Source organism: Phacochoerus africanus, chromosome 3 (assembly GCF_016906955.1).
Source record: "Phacochoerus africanus isolate WHEZ1 chromosome 3, ROS_Pafr_v1, whole genome shotgun sequence".
Taxonomy (NCBI): Eukaryota; Metazoa; Chordata; class Mammalia; order Artiodactyla; family Suidae; genus Phacochoerus; species Phacochoerus africanus.
In genome coordinates this window covers 151,508,691-151,528,353 of record NC_062546.1, presented here as the reverse complement: position 1 = coordinate 151,528,353, position 19,663 = coordinate 151,508,691, and positions in this window count along the sequence as shown.

The following is a 19,663-nucleotide window of genomic DNA, read 5'->3' as shown; positions in this document are numbered from 1 at the left end:
TGGGTAGGATGGCCATTTTTACAATATTGATTTTCCCAATCCAGGAACATGGAATATCTTTCCATTTCTTTACATCTTCTTTGATTTCTTTGATTAAAGTTTTATAGTTCTCGGCATATAGGTCCTTTACCTCCTTGGTCAGGTGTATTCTGAGGTATTTGATTTTGTGAGGTGCAATTTTAAAAGGTATTATATTTTTGTATTCCTTTTCTAATATTTCATTGCCGGTATACAGAAATGCAACTGACTTCTGAATGTTAATCTTATATCCTGCTACTTTGCTGAATTTATTAATCAGTTCAAGTAGTTTTGGGGTTGAGTCCTTAGGGTTTTCTATGTATAGTATCATGTCAGAAGCACCATGAGTGTCACATTATGTGACCATCGATCTTCACCACATTATTGAAGTACTTACTTAAAAAATGCTTTCTTTTTCTTAGAATTAAATCCTTTAAAAGGAAACCATTCTAAACAGTTTTCTAAGTAATTATGCTAGAACAACAAAACTAAATGTAATATACATCTTCAGTACAAAGGACAAGACAATCACATCTTGACTTTCTCAACCCCGTCCAAGAGTTACTGGCCCAGTTCGCACTATAAAAGATATACTGTTATAACGTAGGATTCAAAATATTTTTCAGTATTAATACAACTGAGAGGGTACACACTCAAAAACACAAAGCTTAATATTCAGATTTCAAATGCATCCACAGCCCTAGCCCTTTCACTTTTTTAGCTTTAAAGTTCATTGCTTTCTGAATAATATTATTACTTTTAAGATGGAAATATATAATATTCAAAAATTTGAACAGAGAAGACACATTTATTGTATGTGCCTCCATAGATACAGATTTAGATATATGCCCCCATGTCAGGTTGTAAATGGCATTTATTCATATAATCTCCCCCATCTCAAATACACTGCAGGTTCTAGGAACAGAGATCATAACTCTTTTAATCATTATTGATCACTTTTGTAGCCACAGTGCTATTATGTAACTAATGATCAATATCTTTTTGTTAAACTTTTATTCATTCATTAAACAAATACTTATTGAACAAATTCAACGGGCACTGTGTTGGCAATGAAGATTCTGACGTGAACATAACAAAGAAGAGCATTGTCTAATAGGATAGATAAATAAAATACACTGTGGCAAGGGCAAAATAAAAGAGTACATCATTTATAAAAGTATCAAAGAAGAAGGAGGACTTAATTTTCTCTCTTGAAGTCTATAAAGATTCCTGAAGGAGGTGACATCTGAGCTGGATTTTAAAAGATGCATGGGCTTTTGCCAGATAGATCATGGGGGGAGATGTGACAAAATTCTAAATAAATGGTACACTGAAAAGGCACATTGGACATGATGATAAAAATCAACATAACCTATATTCCTAAAACATAAAATAAATCTGGTCTTAGAGTATAAAGCAGTTCTCACACCACAAGGAGTGAACTCTCCAAATCTCATCAACATCTCTTTGATAGTTCTATTGCTTAATCCTAGTCTTTTGTAATATTATCATTAGTAGAGCTCCATTCTAATTCAGTCACTATGTCTGTCCCACCTACCAGCATGAAGGATAAAATTAAGTCACATTTCTTTCATTCAAATTAAAAATTTTAAGGCTCTATTTCAACTCTTCAGAATCCTCTTATTATTGATTGCTTTAAGACCACCATGGATGACATATTTATCCAGAGGTGTATCTTGGTTATTATCACCTCAGAAAGGGATTCCAGGAAAGCATATTCTGCCAGAGGAAGGGCCTTGTTCCTGCTGCTGTACCGTGGCTGCTTACTCTGGACTGCTGGTATAACCTGGGCAGCCAGCCCAAGCAAACGCAGTCCAGGAAGGCAAGGTGTTTCCTGAGGACAATGTACAATGGCTTGGGCATACAGTAAGCCCAATGTTCGGTGCACCAGCATCCAGGTACAATTCCTGTCCTACTAAAAGTGTTTCCTGCCTCTAAGCCTGGTCCTAGATGAAGGTATAAACATGCTTATGTCTCACGGCTCCTTGCAACCTTTTTTGGGCTCCTGGCATGAAAGTTGTTTAATGACACAATCCATTCTATTTATATACACATATACTACACGACTTTTAAACCTATTTTTCAACCAAAACAAGCCCAGATCTAAAGGGGTTTCCTCTGTCAGCCAAATGCTATACCATGAACTACCATTTTGTGTAGTTCCCAGAAGTGCTGGGCTTCCTGCCTCTTCTAATCACCATTTCCTATCCTTGGGTGAGTGATATTTCTATCTGTGAAAATCCTGAATCCCACACATCTTATAAAATGCTTCCCAATTAAACTCCCCACAGCATAACTTTTATTGTACCAGTTAAAAAATTTCAGTTGGTCTCTACTGCATATCAAACTGTGACCACACCCCTTAGCCTAGCATCCAAGGTTTCCTATGCTCCAGTTTCATATATTTCTACTAATAGCATGCCACTTCATATAATTATAGATTTTTATATTCTTTAACATAAGGAATTAGATATCATCTACTTCTAATTTGACCATTTTATTTTATTGATAATAAAGAAAATGTGGAAATTCAAAGTTCTAATGTGGACATTGCATGTTACTATTCAATTCTGAAGCGTGCCTGGCCCATAGAAAGTACTCATTAAATATTAGTTGTGCAAAGTTTAGATCATTAATTTTAAGTTTACTTCCAAGATGCATATTAAATTATATACATATAGAACCTTACTCATAACACTCATAGTAAATATTAAAACAAATCAAAATAAAAATGACATGTCTATCCACATTCACCAACCTAATATCAAAGTGCATACATTTCTGATGGCTTTAATTACCACACACTTCTATTTAAAAAAATGAATATTTCCTGAAATCTTTAACATATGTCAAATATTGTACTAATACTTCATGTGTATTAACTAATTTAATCTTTAAAACAATCCTATATATAGATACTATTACTATATCCATTTTTCAAATGAGAAAACTGAGATCCAAAGAAATTAAATAACAAGTACACTAAGAGAAGACTGTAAGAAACTTTTGGCTCTATCATGCACAGGAGCAGAGAATGTCACAGGCAACCCAAGTTGTCCGGCCTAAGTATTTGATTGAATGGAAATGCCAATGAGAAGATGAAAAACACTAGATGAACATTTAGATTTGGGGGTGTGCCTATGTATTTTAAGAGTTGGGTTTGAATAATTTTTTGTTAAAGGGAGCTCTAAGCTCTCCAAGGAGAGAGATTAGGATGGCAATTGGTTTAAAGATCAGAAGAGAAGTCTTGAGTGGGGAATATAAATCTGGGAGTCATTGACCTATAATTTAACATAGTGTCTGGATATGACATGTACATATATATGCCCACATGCTCATGTACACATACATACACACTCAGATACTACATGTAGAAATAGCCCAGCTTCTGAATTCAGAATATACCCTCTTTTGATATTAAAGCTTAGAGATCCATATAAGCTAGGGTTGAGTTTAGACGCTTATAACAGAAACCACATCATAAATCTTACTTAGGTAACCAGACTGGAAGCAGGTATTGGGGGGTTAGTATAGATTTTAAGGCATCCATTAGGAATTTGTGTTCCTTATAGCTTTCTACTCTTCCATTCCACTGGTGGCATTTGCATTCATTATATTATGCTATATTCTAGGCAGGAAGAAGAAGAAAATGAAAAGGAGGAAAGATCTCTATATCAGCAAAATAAAGCATTCCATTTTGTTTCCATTGGACAGAATGTATTACATGGTCACCCCGGTTTTTTTTTAGGGCCACACTCATGGCATGTGAAGGTTCCCAGGCTAGGGGGTCAAATCAGAGCTACAGCTGCCAGCCTTCACCACAGCTACAGCAACTCATGATCCCAGCTGCCTCTGTGACCTACACCACAGCTCATAGCAATGCCAAATCCTTAACACACTGAGTGAGGCCAGGGATTGAACCTGCAACCTCATGGTTCCTAGTCGGATTCATTTCCACTGAGCCACAACAGTAACTCCCATCATCCCTGTTTTTAAAAAAGGCAGCTGGGAATCCAGTTCTTTTCTGAATATTGTAACCCCAAGTAAAACTGAGGTTCTATTTTGTTAAGAAAAAAGGAGAGAATTAATATCAGAAAGACAATTGGCATATCTTCCAGAGAGTGGTGGGTTTTTAGAGCTTTAATAGAATTTGAAACTGCCTAACATACGCCCCGTCATTTTCCAGATAGAAAAACTAAAGTGATTTGCTCCAGGTTACAGTGTGAGTAAACAGAGTATAGTAGGTGAACTTGGTAAGAACAAAACCTAAGTATTCTGGCCCCTTGTTCAGGGGCACATCCATCATATCACCCTGTACTATCAACCATCTACATGTTTATCATACTGATCTTACAACCTTATCCCAGAGCCTTGCATTTTCCACTCAACTCTCAAAGTTTTATGAGAGCAAATGGCCATGTGCAAATGGCCATCATTATACCCACCACATTCTACCATAATTATTTGTTTGTGTCTATTTGCCCTCAAAATTGGAAACACCCCCTGAAACAGGCACTGTGACTTACTCATCTTCTTATCCCTTCCCTTTCCCCCCAGGGTTTCAGAGAACATTCAGCATACTGTAAGTAGTTAATAGTTTCTTGTTAAATGAATTAACCTCACAGGGAAGAATATAACCTCAGGATGATATTTTGGTGGTCTCTGATGGAGGGATATTTAAGCATTCTTGTAATATCGAATTTTACCCCAGTAGCCTCTGAGCCATTGGTTAAAATCATTATTACAATATTATAATCATGAATCTTAGGGCTGTGAAAATCATCTGATTCCATCCTTGTGTTCATATAGTCTCTTGTTTTATTGACTAAGGACCAGCAATGTCACATTGCCTATTTACTGGATCAGTGGGTGGAAGGGACGAAACAAAGTCAAGAGTCCTTCTTAGGGCATTTAGCATTGTTTTATATTGTTTTTCAATATATCACATTGACAAAGCTTTAATGCAATAACATATTTTTCTTTTATATTTTATATGTTCAAAGTTTAAAATGGTCTATGCAATTTTAGAATACTGACCCTTTGCTATTTCTCTAGGTAAAATGCAAAGGTTTTTACATGTATAATATTATAAATGGACAATAGCAAAGAGAGCCAAAATTTATTATCAAGATTGAACTTGAGTTTTTCCACTTGCAGGGAGTAATACTCATAATACATCTTTAGCACCCCTCCAGGGCAGCTTAGATATTCTACTTTCTATTTGTAACTGGGAAAATAGAGGTTAAGATAAAGGCCAGAACAACTGTCAGAAAGCATTAGTTTTGCTATACTATAAACATGACTATTTGCTTAAATTATACTGGCCCGTAGCATCCACACTTTTGTTACATACGACATGGCCAATGCTATTAGCACTTCATTCATTTGAAAATGAAAACATGCATTTTATATGATTAAATAAATTAGACCAGGCTAGAAGACGACACATAGTCCTTGTCCCCAAGACATAAATGAAATCAAGGAAACCTATTAAAAAGTAGAGTGGGCATAAAGACAATCATGAACTCACATATTTATCATATACCTCTCATATCATATACAAAATATATCTTATATATCAATAAATCTTCATATTTTTGTTACATGCAGTCATGCAAGCTCCATTCTCCTGGAACATAAATTTCATGTAATTTAAATTTGCTAATAAAAGTGATTTATGTTTCTGAATCAATTTAGTGTAACATAGAGGGAAGGAAACATTTTAAGTGGTTTAAATAATGAGAGATAACTGAGTAAATCAAATGGTATCAGATGGGAGTTTACACTTTGAGGTTATAGCCCCTGATACATCCAAAGGGTTAGAGCCTCAGCTTCTGTTTACAAAATATATTCTCATTCTCACACCTGAACTGATTTGATCCTTTCTAAAATTTTGTAATGTAAAAAAGAAGTTTTCTTATTTCTCGATGAGGAAAATGAGGCTCAGAGAAGTTCTACAGCCTGCCCTAATTCTGTTAGCCACTAAATCCCAGAACTGGAGTTCAGAGCCCTAAATTCAGAGAGTTGTGTCTCTAAACCCTGGACTTTGTTTTACTTCACCCTCTTTTCCAGTTGTTAGAGGTGAAGCAGTTTGGGTTATGGTGGGCATAGCCAATGCACACTGTAAAAGCCAAGTTTATGTTTCACAGATTTAAGTTATTTTTCAATCTAGTTTAGTTGCTAAACAACTACTCTTGAGACTGGGTAATCGTTTGAAAACTCAATCATTTGATAAGAGTATGAAATACCTGAACAGTAATTAGTTCTGCTACATAATTTCTTTGATGTGCTACATTTAATGATTATTATGCTTTTAAATTCGTAATGGTCTAATATCTACCTCCCTATTGCTATGGGACAAAGAGACTCTTTTTTTGTGATACATGTGCCCTGTAATCCTGTCTTTATATTGCTCTGTGAAAAGCTGATGAGTAGAACCCATTAAGGTCTATATTAAAGGGACAGTGGGAAAATAATGAATCAGAAAACTGACCCAGGGAGTTAAATGGAAAATAAACTCTTTAACACCTGTTCATTCTTTCTAAAATGTATGCATTTCCTTTGTAGGAAAGCTTTAGAAGTCAGTTAAAAACTTATTTCAGGAGTTCCTGCGATTGCACAGTAGGTTAAAAATTCAGCATTGCTACAGCTGTAGCATAGGTCATAGCTGTGACTCAGATATGATCCCTGGCCTGGGAACTTCCATATGTCAAGGGTGGGCCTGAGAAAGAAAAAAAATTTCAGAAAAGATTTATTTTGAATCACTCAGAATCTTCTTCCACTCAGCACTGTTCTCTTGTAACCAAACTGCCCCACAAATGACAATATTATATATACTACCACTACCCCTATATATGTACCTCTTTAGTGCTTTATAGCTGAAAAGGTAATTTTCACATACTTTATCTATTTGATCTTTCTCTATATTAGTTTGTCCATCCTCTTCCATCTACATGTTTACTATAATTTTCAAATCACCTTTTCTTATGTCTAAAATGTTAGCTCAGGGGTTATTCTTGTAGTGTACGTATCAAGACACACGTAAGTGCTCAGATTTGAGACTACAGAGAACATATAAGATTTTTAACTAAGTGATAAATGTCCTGAACACCATGTAAAAAATTTCATGACAAAACAGTTCATACATCATCCAGTAGCTCTCATTTACTTGGATCATAGAGACTTGAGAATTTCAAAAATGTAGTGATGTTGTCATCAGCCTTCAGTATTCCAAGGTAACTCCATATCCCCATCTCTATCAAAGGTTGCACCTGAAAAATGTTTGGTCCTTCCCACACAGATCAGGCCCCATTTATTGTGAATGACCGTCACCAAAACAAATTGTTTAAATATGGAGCTTCCTTAAAAAACTAAATTTATAACTACCATGCAACCCAGCAATCCCGCTCCTGGGCATATACCTGGAGAAACTCATAACTTGAAAAGATACATGCAACGTAATGCTCATTGCAGCACTATTTACAACAGGCAACACATAGAAGCAACCGAAATGTCCTTCAACAGAGGAATGGATAAAAAAGCTGTGGTCCATATACATAATGGAATGTTACTCAGCCATAAAAAAAACAAAACAAAACAAAGTAATGCCATCTGCAGCAACATGGATGGATCTAGAGATTATCATACTAAGTGAAGTAAGTCAGAAAGAGAAATATGAATATCAAATGAGATCTCTTATATGTAGAACCTAATAAAAAATAGTATGAAAGAACTCATTTACAAAACAGAAACAGATTCAATTATTTTGAAACCAAACTTATGGTTACCAAAGGAGAAATGTGGGGGAGAGGTGGTGATAAATTAGGATGTTGGGATTAACAGATACACACTACTATATATAAAACAGGTAACTAACAAGGACCCTCTTTTTAGCACAGGGAAATCTACTCACACTCTATAATAACCTATATGGGAAAAAAATCTGAAAAAGAATGGGCATAACTTATTCACTTTGCTATGTACCTGGAAGTAACACAGTATTGTAAGTCAACTAGATTCTAATAAAATTAAAAAAAAAAACTTTAAATTAAAAAAAGTCTGGTTAATAGGTACTTTGATTTCTCATGACAAAAGTTTTGCTTAAACTTTAGAACTCAATGTGCTACATTAGCTGATCTGCTACCATTCTTCTTCCATCATATTGCTTACTTCCTCTGCTTGAAATTATGTAATTTCATTTCCCTGGAACATCTATTCCCCCCAACCACACTGTATAGTACTTCATATGTTTATGTTCAACTTCATCATTCTTTTCTACATCTAAACTAAGACCATGTACATACGGGTCTGTGCAAGAGAGAAAACCGGATGAAGCTTGGCTTTAGGTGTGCCATCCTCCTCCTCTGTATGTTCTCTCTCATGCTAGTATTTGCAATTCCCCAACCAGTCCTCCAATCAAAATCTGCTTTGAAGAAACAGTCAGATAAATTCTTTTATACATTTAATTTTTGAAATTTAATATTGAAAGGTTTTAATATATAACATTCCAGAATTAGAATGAAAGACTGTTAAAGATATTGTAGATCAAATGAGGAAAAAATATTCAAAGGAAGGTCATGATGAAAACAGTAAAAGGGAAAGAGTTTATTTCTGGAGGATAAATTTGGCCAAATCTTTATCTGGGTCAGAACCTGACTTTGTGACCTTGAGAGCAGTTTTCTCTACTCTGGCCCTCTGATAGACATTCTAGAAAAATTAAGGATGAGATCTTTAACATTTTAATTTATGGCCAAAAAGTAATATTTGGGCTAAGAAGAATAATGTCAAACCTATTGTCAAAAGCAAAATATTTCAACTCTTTTATTTCATCTAATACTTGAAAATACTTTGCAGAAGGAAATATATTCTTAAGGAAGAAAATTTGGGAATGGAGACATCCTGGGGAAAACTGGCAATATAACTATTAAGGTACCTAACTTGTAATGACCCAAAAGGCATCAGAGTATTTCCCCTTCTCTATCATTTTGCCTAGCTTCTAAAATGAAATCTCACCATTTTTATTGTACTTGGAAAAACTACTGGATATGTTATTAAAGTGTCAGCTGTAAGATAAAAATTGGTCAAAGGCATCACCTTGATTTTTTTCTCACCTTAAACTTTGAAACTTACAACTTAAAGCTTATATTTACTTAATCTTGGTAATGAGCTACTATAGAAATGCCAAGTATGTATATATCTCTTCTGTGGTAGATTGTATTTTCCCAACGTGGCTGCACCAATATATGTCCCATTTTACATATTCTTCGTATAATGTGATATCAACATCTGAACAAGAGGTGAGGTCCATATTTCCTCTCTATTTCTTTCTCTTTCCTTGCCATCTTTCTCTGTCTTCTGTCACTGTGGGAAACGAGACACCATGTGGTAAGCCAGCCCATACTTGCCCACATGGAGAGACCATATAGAGAGTTCCACATGGAGAAAAACTGCCACAGCTGGTCACAACTACCAGCTGTGAGTGAGCCTTCAGATGATTCCAGCCCCAGTCTTGAGTCTCTCCACTGAGGACCCAGGTATCGTGGAGTGAGATGTGCTATCTTTTCTGTGCCCTAACTCTCTTCTCTCAGGATCCATGAGCATAACAAATGCTTGTTTTACTTAAATACATTTGCATAACGTATTACAGAGCCGCAGTAACTGAACCATCACTGTATTCAAAATATATACCCAATGTTTTTGTTTTCTACTTTTGGCTTTGGTCATTAGTGCATTCTTGATTGTTTAGATGCCTCTGAATTTTTTTTGCAGGTTCAATACACTTCTAGAGGTGGGACAAAGCACACTATATTTTAAGACTAAATTAGCAATTTATAAGGCACATGGGAAAAACATATTCTTTAGTCCTGTGATGGCATCCAGATACAGAGATATTTAACATATTTCAACAGATACTTATTGAGTATCTGCATGTGAAAAAGAAGAGAAAGAGGGAATTAATGTTTATTAAGTAATTTGTACTTGACAGGCACTATTAGTTCTTTAAATATTTACAACATTATTAGATAGTGTATCACCATAGATAAGGTACAGGGAGGTTAAATAACTTTCCAGATCTGATTGCCAGTGGGTGGTAGAATCAAGATTCTACTTAATGTCTTCATTATGACAAATACATGCCTTTTGTGGTCTGCCTTATTTAAATAATGGGATGATAATAGTACAATTTCAATGGTTGTCATGCAAATTAAGTAAGATAGTTTGTGAAAATTGCCTTGAACATGGTAAATAATAGGTATTAAATATTATCGTTGTTATTATACCATTTTGTATTACATTTTGATTTGTGCTAAATACTATAAAAGTACAAAAATGAGTAAGACACAGTATTCACCTTCAGTAAGTTTACATTAGAGTTTTCAAGTGTTGAGTTGGTGCTCTAATGATTTAGTTATTAAGGTAAATATACAAAAAACTATAATGTGATATAAATTTTAATAAATGACTCCAGAAAGGTAGAGGAAAGTGATTACATTCAGTTGAGATATCGAGAAAAGTTTCATGGATAGAATGCTGCTCAGGATGGAACTTGATGGTTAAGACTTTATTTTAAAAGAAAGGAAAAACAGCTAATTTCATGTAGGAAAAACTGTATAGCAAAAGAATATGAAAGCATTGGGAATATTCAAAAATTCTAAGCAGTTCAGTATTCCCAAAGAGAAGAACTCCATTAATTACTTAAGTTAGAAAAATTACATAGGTTTATAGGCTTAGGGGAAAGAGTCAATTAAAATTTTAAGGATAGATACAGAAAGATGATGGATGTCCTGACAAAGGTGAGAATGAGGTAGTTTAAAGAAGGCAGAAATGGAATTGGCCATGAACAAAAAGTAGAGCATCTCATTCTCAGGGAGTAGAGGAAACTGGCCATAGAACATCATAGGTGACATTCATGAGTGGAGGAAGGTTGCATATGGCAGCTTCAGGATCTCAGTTAGACAAGAAAGGTTATATATGGTTGGAATGAGAAGAGGGATTGAAGAATACAGGGGGAAATTTAGAATTGTTTTGAAAGGGCATGGAAAAGCAACTGAAAGGAAAAACCCAAGGTTTGTTGATAGTGTTACCCCCACGATAAGTATTTTTTGTTCACCTCCTATGATAGACATTCAGAGTACAACAATAAAATAGATACTGACTCAGCCTCTAAGGCAGAGATTAGGTAAGTAAATGGGAAATTACTATTCAGTGTAATATAGCCATGTAGAAGTCTATTCAGTAGATGTCTATGAAGATACAGCTTAGGAGGGACACTGAGGAAGGTAAAGGAATACTTTCCAAAGCACATGACATCTAGATTGAAAAGAATTATAATAGCAAATCAGTAGGTGTTAACCAAGCAAAGCGGGTGGGGGGGAAGTGTTGCAACTCATGTGCAAAGACCCATGATTATAGGAAGTCTGGCATAACTTTCACTGAAAAGAGTGTCTTCTTTCTTTGTATGTTACATCAAGGAATGTGAACTAAACCTTCAACATATTTGGAAGCACTTTAGGGTTTTACACAGGAGAAAAATCAGTTTAAATCTATGTTCTGGAAAGATGTGTTAGTCAAAGCTCTTGGTGGCAAAAAAAAAAAAAAAAAAAAAAAGAATGCTACTTGAGCTGACTTAAGCAAAAGGGAGAAATGTATTAACTATATATTACAATGGGTTTCAACCTTTTCTACATCCTGGCACAGAAGGAAAATGATAACATTTATACAGTGCCCTGAGGAAAACAGACGAGTTTGCTTGTGGCAGGAGGCAATCAGCCTGGGGACTCCAGCTGCCCTAAGGGCCCAAGAGGTGAATGTCAAAGTACACATCTTCAGCACACTGCCCCAGGAACATGGACCCAATATATGAAACTATGGACTTAGGGATAAATCATGAACCTAGAAGATTGTCTGAGCCTCATGAGGGGCTGAGGCTAGGAACTCTAAAGCTGAGAAGTCTGACAGTCAGGGCTTGACTCTCTCTGGGGCAGTGAAGTACTATCTCTGCTCCTTTCTATATACAGACTTCTGTCTCTTTCCTTGAGCTAAATTCTTTGCTTCCTTGTGCACATGGCAAGAAGATATTGCCTCCTAACTAGCAGAGGCACAACTTCTTCCAGTCAAAGTATTTAATAAAGAGAAAGGAACAGTTCTTAATGTTAACCCCAAGTTCCCAAGAAAGAGTATATAATTAGCCCAGCTATCCTTCCTGTCTGATTTTTGTTGTTGTCAGCAAGAAGTAATAAACCTAGGGCCAGATCATGTGGTTGGAGGTAGACATTTCCAAAAAAGAGGCTAAAGAAGCTGGTGCTGGAAGGTCACTCCATCTGGAATATGTCCAGCAGGGAAGGCAGTATGGGAGTCATGGACAGGAGTTGTGAAGCTGCTGCTATAAGTTAAGAAAGGGTTCAGAGTGGGCGGGGCTGGAGTAAGAGCAGTATAGAAGAGCAGTATGGAAGTATGTAAGAGCAGTATAGAAGTATGGAGAGCTGAGCAATCGTGTAAAGGCAGAACTAGGTTTCCAGTTTGAATGCACGTGAGTATAAGAGAAAGGGAACCAGATTTTTAGCTTGAACCAGGTGAAGAAGGTGTTATACTCATAACGGACAAAAGAAGAACAATAAGTTTAAAAAATGGAGGTTTCAGTACTAAATACAAACTTAAAGTTTCCATGGGAAATCCAAGTGGATATATCTAAAAGGTAGCTGGTTAGGACAGAATGGAGCTCAGAGGAGCCATCTAAGAAAGTAGATTTAGGAGGTTTTGAGGTAAAGACTGAAGGCGATGAGATTGTGCAATGAGAGAGTTTAGGGTTAAGACAACCGATTCAACAGTGGAAAGACAGCTAAGAAATCCAGATTTTGAGGATAGTAAGAGTCAGAGAGGTCTGGAGATAGTGAAAGAACATGCAAATAAACAGTGGAGAAGCAGGGTGGGGGAATGAATAGCAAAAGAAAGTTTTTTTTTGGTGTTTTTTTTTTTCCCCTATAAGTAGGAAGCAGCCAACAGTGCCAAATGCTGCCAAAAAGTAAAGCAGAATATGGAATCAAAAAGCCTCTGTGGATTTACCAATAAGGATCTTGGCAAGAAAGCAGTTTAATAGTGGGGTGAGTACAAAGGCCAAATTAGAAAGCATTTAAAAGTAAATGGGAAGCAAGAAAGCAGAGCATGAATTAGAAGTTTGGCTGTGAAAGAGCAGAGAGATATGCCAATAAGTGGAGATGGTTATGGGCAGAAGGAGTGTTTTATTTTGTTCTTAAGTGCATCACATGCATTCCATACAATGGGGTATCTGGCTGACATCCACAGGCTAAAGAATGTAGTTTGAGGTGGTCTCAGTGGCTCAAAAAGGGTGCTGAATCTTTACTACTACATTTTGCCTAAAATGCAAAAAGTCATGCTAAACTTCAGGATGTACAAGTGAATTTTCCAGTCATTGGACATATGAAGTGAACAAAGCCTTCAAGAGGCTGACAGAGATTGTGGTCTTATTGTCCAGGAGGGTGCAAAGTGAAGTACATAGATGTAACCCTGAAGGAAAAGCAACTGGCTGATCCTAAGCCAAGAAGTGAGGTTGCTCAGAAGAAAAGATAACTCAAAGAAGATAAAGGAGGGAAACTGAAGGCTATGAAGTTTGTAACACACAATGCATACAAATAAAAGAAAAATGAAAGGAGAGAGATAAGGTGGTAGCTACAGGACAGCAAAAGATCAAGGAAAGATTTGTGTGTGTCAGTGTGTTTTGTATTGTTTTTATGGAATTAGAAAGACCTAAGCCTTTAGTATCATGTCTAGCATAGTAAATACCCAATACATACAGTTATAAGGAAAAAGAGAAGGAGGGAGAGAGTGGGAGGGAAAAAAGGAGAAGAGTAAGGGAGGAAAAATGTTTTGCAGGCTCAGTAGAGAGACTCCTTCAAAGCTGGTATCATTGAAAATATAGAAGAAAGAATAAAAGTAAAGGACAAACCATAGTTCTAGTGATGTTTGAAAAAGTTGGGGTCCAGAACCTATGAGTTTACTTTCAAACTGACTGAAACATGGGTTTTATAAGTAAAAGGTTTGGGAAGAGAAGAAAAGAAAAAGAAGGACAGAAACATCTGAAAAAGTAGAACAAAGACCCAGAAAATGATTGCTGATAACAGCAAAGGTAACTGTAGCATCTTCAAAATGGTATTTATGGGGTGAGCTGAGTTACACTTCCTTAGCTTTATTTTTTTAAATGATTATTATTTTTTCCATCATAGCTGGTTTACAGTTTTCTGTCAATTTTCTACTGTGCAGCATGGTGACCCAGTCACGTATACATAGATACATTCTTTTTTTCTCACATCGTCATGGTCCATCATAAGTACTAGATTTAGTTCCCAGTGCTATACAGCAGGATCTCATTGCTCATCCATTCTAACAGCAATAGTTTGCATCTATTAGCCCCAAATTCCCAGTCCATCCCACTCCCTTCCCCTTCCCCTTGGCAACCACAAGTTTGTTCTCCAAGTCCACGAGATTTTTTTTCTGTAGAAATGTTCATTTGAGTCATATATTAGATTCCAGATATAAGTGATATCATATGGTATTTGTCTTTCTCTTTCTGACTTACTTTGTATTGAGAGTCTCTACTTCCATCCATGTTGCTGCAAATGGCATTATTTTGTTCTTTTTTATGGCTGAGTAGTATTCCATTGTGTATATATCACATCTTCTTAATCTATTCATCTCTTGATGGACATTTGGGTTGTTTCCATGTCTTAGCTATTGTGAATAGTGCTGCGATGAACATGTGGGTGCATGTGTCTTTTTCAAGTTCCTTAGCCCTCTTGTACAATATAGCAAAAATGTAAATACAGACTCTAGAAATTGTTGATTATTTGCATAAGAAGCTACTATAATCTCTAATGAAAACTGTATGTGACAGGATACGTCAATGGACTGGAGCCCCCAGTAATCAACATCGCCTTCTGATTGAGGTACAAGATCAGCACGCAAGATTTCAAAGACAGCTAATAATCTCTGATTATTATTCTCTTATCCATGTTTTGCACACAAAAGTTTTGGGAATTTGAGGGGATGACTGGAGAAAAAAGAACACTTGTAGAGAGCTGGTATTCTCAGGAATTCCCTCCCAAATAAGAGAAGTGGCATTGCATCTTCCTCATCTTGTGCCCAGGAAACAGTGCTTCTCAGCAACACGCAGAGGGTTTTGTGTGTATCCCTTGAGCCTGGGGATACTCAGTAGGTTGCTGTCTTCCTCACACCTCAGAAATCAAGGCTCAGGATACCCAGGCTGGCCCAGGCCTGGGAATGAAGCAAAGAGGAAGTGGCTGCACTGGGATGACCCTGCACTGTGCATTTCTCAGGGCAAGGTGAGTGAGTTTTTCCTTACGACAAGTGTGGGCTTCTTGCAACAGAGGTAACAGGAAGGATAAGAGAAGTTGAGTGGAAAGAATGTAAAAGTAATCTGCTGGAGGCAAAGGAGCTCTAGAACCACTATAAGGAAACAGTTTAAGATGTGTTACCTCTGTCAAGTCCACGGATAATGGGAGATCCCCAGTGACTAGGCATCTCCAGGGAGTTCACAAAAATGTGACAGAAACGACAGCCATGCCCAGAGAATGTTGACGTCAAATCTTAAATGTTTTCTTCTGGTAAAACTTTCCTTCCACCCTTAATTTTACCTCCTCTACTCCCTCCCTATCCATATTCCAACCATGGAAGGATCAGAAAGAAACTCTATTAGAAAGATGAAAAAGGGTAAGGAAAAGAATTTTTAGATTGAGAATCTCACCAAGGCTCTTCCCTCATTTCCTACTACAGTAGGCCAGCCTGGGTAGGTCCAAGGATTGAGATAATTAATTTATAAATCTGGAGTGTTAATTCTTATACCAGGTTGGATATATTAATTATGGAAATGAGACTGATCTGCGCCTTGAAGTGGATAGGGGAATTTTCATTATTACGACCGTGAAAGTCCTGGGTTTGGCCAAGATTTCATCAAGGAACAGGGTAAATGCTAACCTCATGTAATAGGTCTGCACAGCAAAGAAAAAAAAAAAATCAAGTTTTTTCTGATTGCCCCATGACATCCTTTGGTTCATCAAGATGGTTACACAGGTATTCATAATCCTCCCACCACTTGCTCTCTTTCTCCAGGCAATAGGAAAAAAAAGACTTTTCTAGTATCTTACAATTTTTACCTGTCTTGCAACTTGAAATTTAAAAAAGCAATAAAGGAATGGAAAAAATCAGATGGAACCTAAAGTTATTTCATTTCATAAAATGTTGAAACACAGTTTCTTTTCATTTATATTCTGGGAGAAGTGAGTTAGAAATTTGAAGGAAAATCCCTTCTACCTACAGAACATAATTGTCTGTGCTGAATGTATCCATACATTCCTGGATTAATTTCCTCTTTTACTAGTGTTTGCTTATTCTTGAAATATATTTTATTAATTAAATGATCCCAGTGAAATATATTTGTTAGGAGAATAATGAAATCTGTAATGTGTTAGTGTTAAGTTCTATTTCTGTCCTGGCTGATTCATTTCATAGACTGTAAATTATTTGTTCTATGTAGAAAGTTCTTTAGTGCTTATACTCTGAGAGTTCGTGACTAAACTGTGGAATGCTCATTTCCATAAGCAACCCTGGAAGAAATGAAAGCAATCATATGGAGTTGACCAAATTCTTTGCCTATGCAAAGCAACCTGCAATACACTCAGGCTCAGTACTAGAATTTGGGGAATCATTTCCATCAAAATCACACATTGATTAGCTGAATTTTCACATACTGCCTGACCCAGGCATTTGAAAATTAAGCGGGTTTGCATTGACTGAACCATTCTTGCAGTATAAAGTTTCCACAGGATATTCTCTACCAAAATCAATTTCTGGTTAATAGCTTGTTGACATATGAATGATATGTTTTTAGAGAGGTCTTTTGAGGCTTTACATTTTTGAGAAGAAAAAGGTAAGTTTATTTTTTCCTATGACAGACTTGTTCAATTTTTCATTTGAGCCATAATGTTTTCTTAGTTTTTTCTTAGTTGTTTTATGACACAAATTTTTGCTGAGTTTGCATGATGAATTGAAAGGGTTAAAATACGGCAAAGGGGTTTCTCAGAATAGTTTTACTTGAAAAATTCACAGCAAATATAAACTATTATATCTCTTAAAACAAAGGTACATGTGCTTTATTAAACATTTCTTTTAATACATTTTCTTCTAATGGAAATAGTCCTATAATGCTACAAATTGGAAAAAACAAACATTACCAAGGTCAAAGAGAAATCTGAATCATATGTTAATTTCTATTTTAAGTTTACTAAATCAGATAGAGAAAGACAAATACTGTATGTTGTCCTTATATGTGAAATCTTAAAAATATAACAAACTAGTGAATGTAACAAAAACAAAACAGACTCACAAATATAGTGAACTAACTAGTGGTTACCTATAACCACTAGTTGGGAGAAGTGGGGGAGGGGCAAAATAGGGCTTAGGGATTAAAAGGTACTAACTACTACACATAAAATAAATAAATTACAAAGATATACTGTAAAGCCTAGGGAATAAAGTCGATAGTTTAAATAACTATAAATGGAGCATAAGCTTTAAAATTTGTAAATCACTAGGCTGTCCATCTGAAACTTACATACTATTGTAGATTAACCGTAGTTCAATTAAGAAATTTAAAAATTTTAAAGGAATAAAATTTGGACTAATCTGAATTCAAAAGTCTGACCTAAACTCTAAACAGGTGTTCATATTTATGGTCTACTGAATGGAAACATTTCTTATTCATCACAAAGCTAGAAGTCTCGTGTTTAGTCTTTAACTCCAAAATCCATTTCTTAACTTGGCACAGGGTCTAGAAAATACAGGGGCAGTGCTTCATACTACAGAGTAGTGTCTCTGGGAAGAGATTAATAACCATTTAGCTTGATGTTTTTACCTTCTGCCAGAGAATGCTTTTGCATGGAAGCAATTTTTAAAAATTCCTTGCTGTAATCACTAAAAATAAAATATATACACGGCATTGAAACTCAGAGCCCATTTGTTTGCTTCTTCTCATTTCTTCAATTCATATTTCCTAGGAAAAGAGCATATGACTTTTGGAAGGAGAATACAACTCATGGCCAAAATGGTGTCAAGGTCGTCCTTCAAGACCAGTGTTATTGCAAAGACAATTGCATCCTTTACTCAATAAGTTATTTCATTCTTAAATTTTGAGAAAAAAAATTACCTGACAAATGCTGATCCACACGTGGCATTAGGAATTTCATACCAAGAAAACGAGAATTTTTATGTCACATGAAGTTGGAACTCTGTATTTTCAAAAATTTTATGATAATTTATTCCCTGAAAGACTCTGCTTTTAAAACAAAAATTTGATATGGTTGTGACATTCCTTTGGGTCTCTTCCCTGTCTTTCTGCATAATGCATATCTGTATGATGCATACTAGAGTGTTCATGGAAACTCTTGAGTCAGCTGTGCAATTCACTGTGCTGCCCTAGTTTTTATGCCCACCACCTGTTAGAATCCTGTTGCTTTAACCTGTTCACTGATTTGTTCATACATTCACTCAGTAAAATCCAAGCCACCAAAGCCAAAGTAAACATTATTCCTGGAGTCCTTGACCATTGTTTGCAGTGAAAATTTATCAGTTAACACAGAGGACATGGGCCCTGCCATCAAGCCAATTAAGTCCAAGTAGAAGAGAATGATAGTAAATCACCACTGGCATTATTAATTATTTCAATGCAACTGTTGTGTTAAGTGCTATGAATCACATAGGGTACTGAGAAAGGGTAGAATGGAGGAATGTGAACTAATTCAGTTTTGAGTATCTAGGAGTCAATGAGCAGGGGCATTTCAAGAAGAAGAAATGATCATTAAAGAGCATGGAGTGGAGAAAACATGATGTACAACAGGAAATGAAATAAATCAGGGTAACAAAGGCAGGTTTCTTAACTGGGCTTCCATGGAACTTCCATGTAACTCTAGGGTTTTATAAGATGTCACTAGCCATTTCACTAGATTAGGAAAAGTGGGAGGGGCATTTTTTTTAAACTTCACGCACCACACAATGTTGGTACTTGCAGTGATGTCTGGTGACTGAGTGGCCCCGATAGTAGTTTCATTAGTGGCCTTGCAGCTCTGCTTGACAGAGTTCAGGAGGAATGTGTCACATGGTAGAGTGCATTCTCAATTTTTCCATGAGTTAGGGGAGGTCACTGATAAAGGATGAGGACTGTGGCACACCAAATGGAGGTTAGTAGATTGATGGCTTCAGGCTTTCCATCCCAAATCGTCTCCCGCATCTTCCTCCTTTCTCCCAGTGACGGCCATATGGGGGTGACCTAGTTCTATTGGTGTCGTAAAAAATTGTAGGGAAATTTTTATTCTAGTATTTCTATGTGTCACAACTCAGTTTCTCTCATGCTTTTTTGCTATTATAAATGTTGGAAAACATGACTGTGTAGGTTAGCAGTGAATGATATTATGGATTCATGTTTTAGTAATTTTTATCATTTGTTATTTATTATGTCATTCTGTCATACTTTATCAGTGTTTATGTTTTCCAAAATGTCTGGCATTCCATCATGGCAATTTTTGAAGAGAGAGTAAAA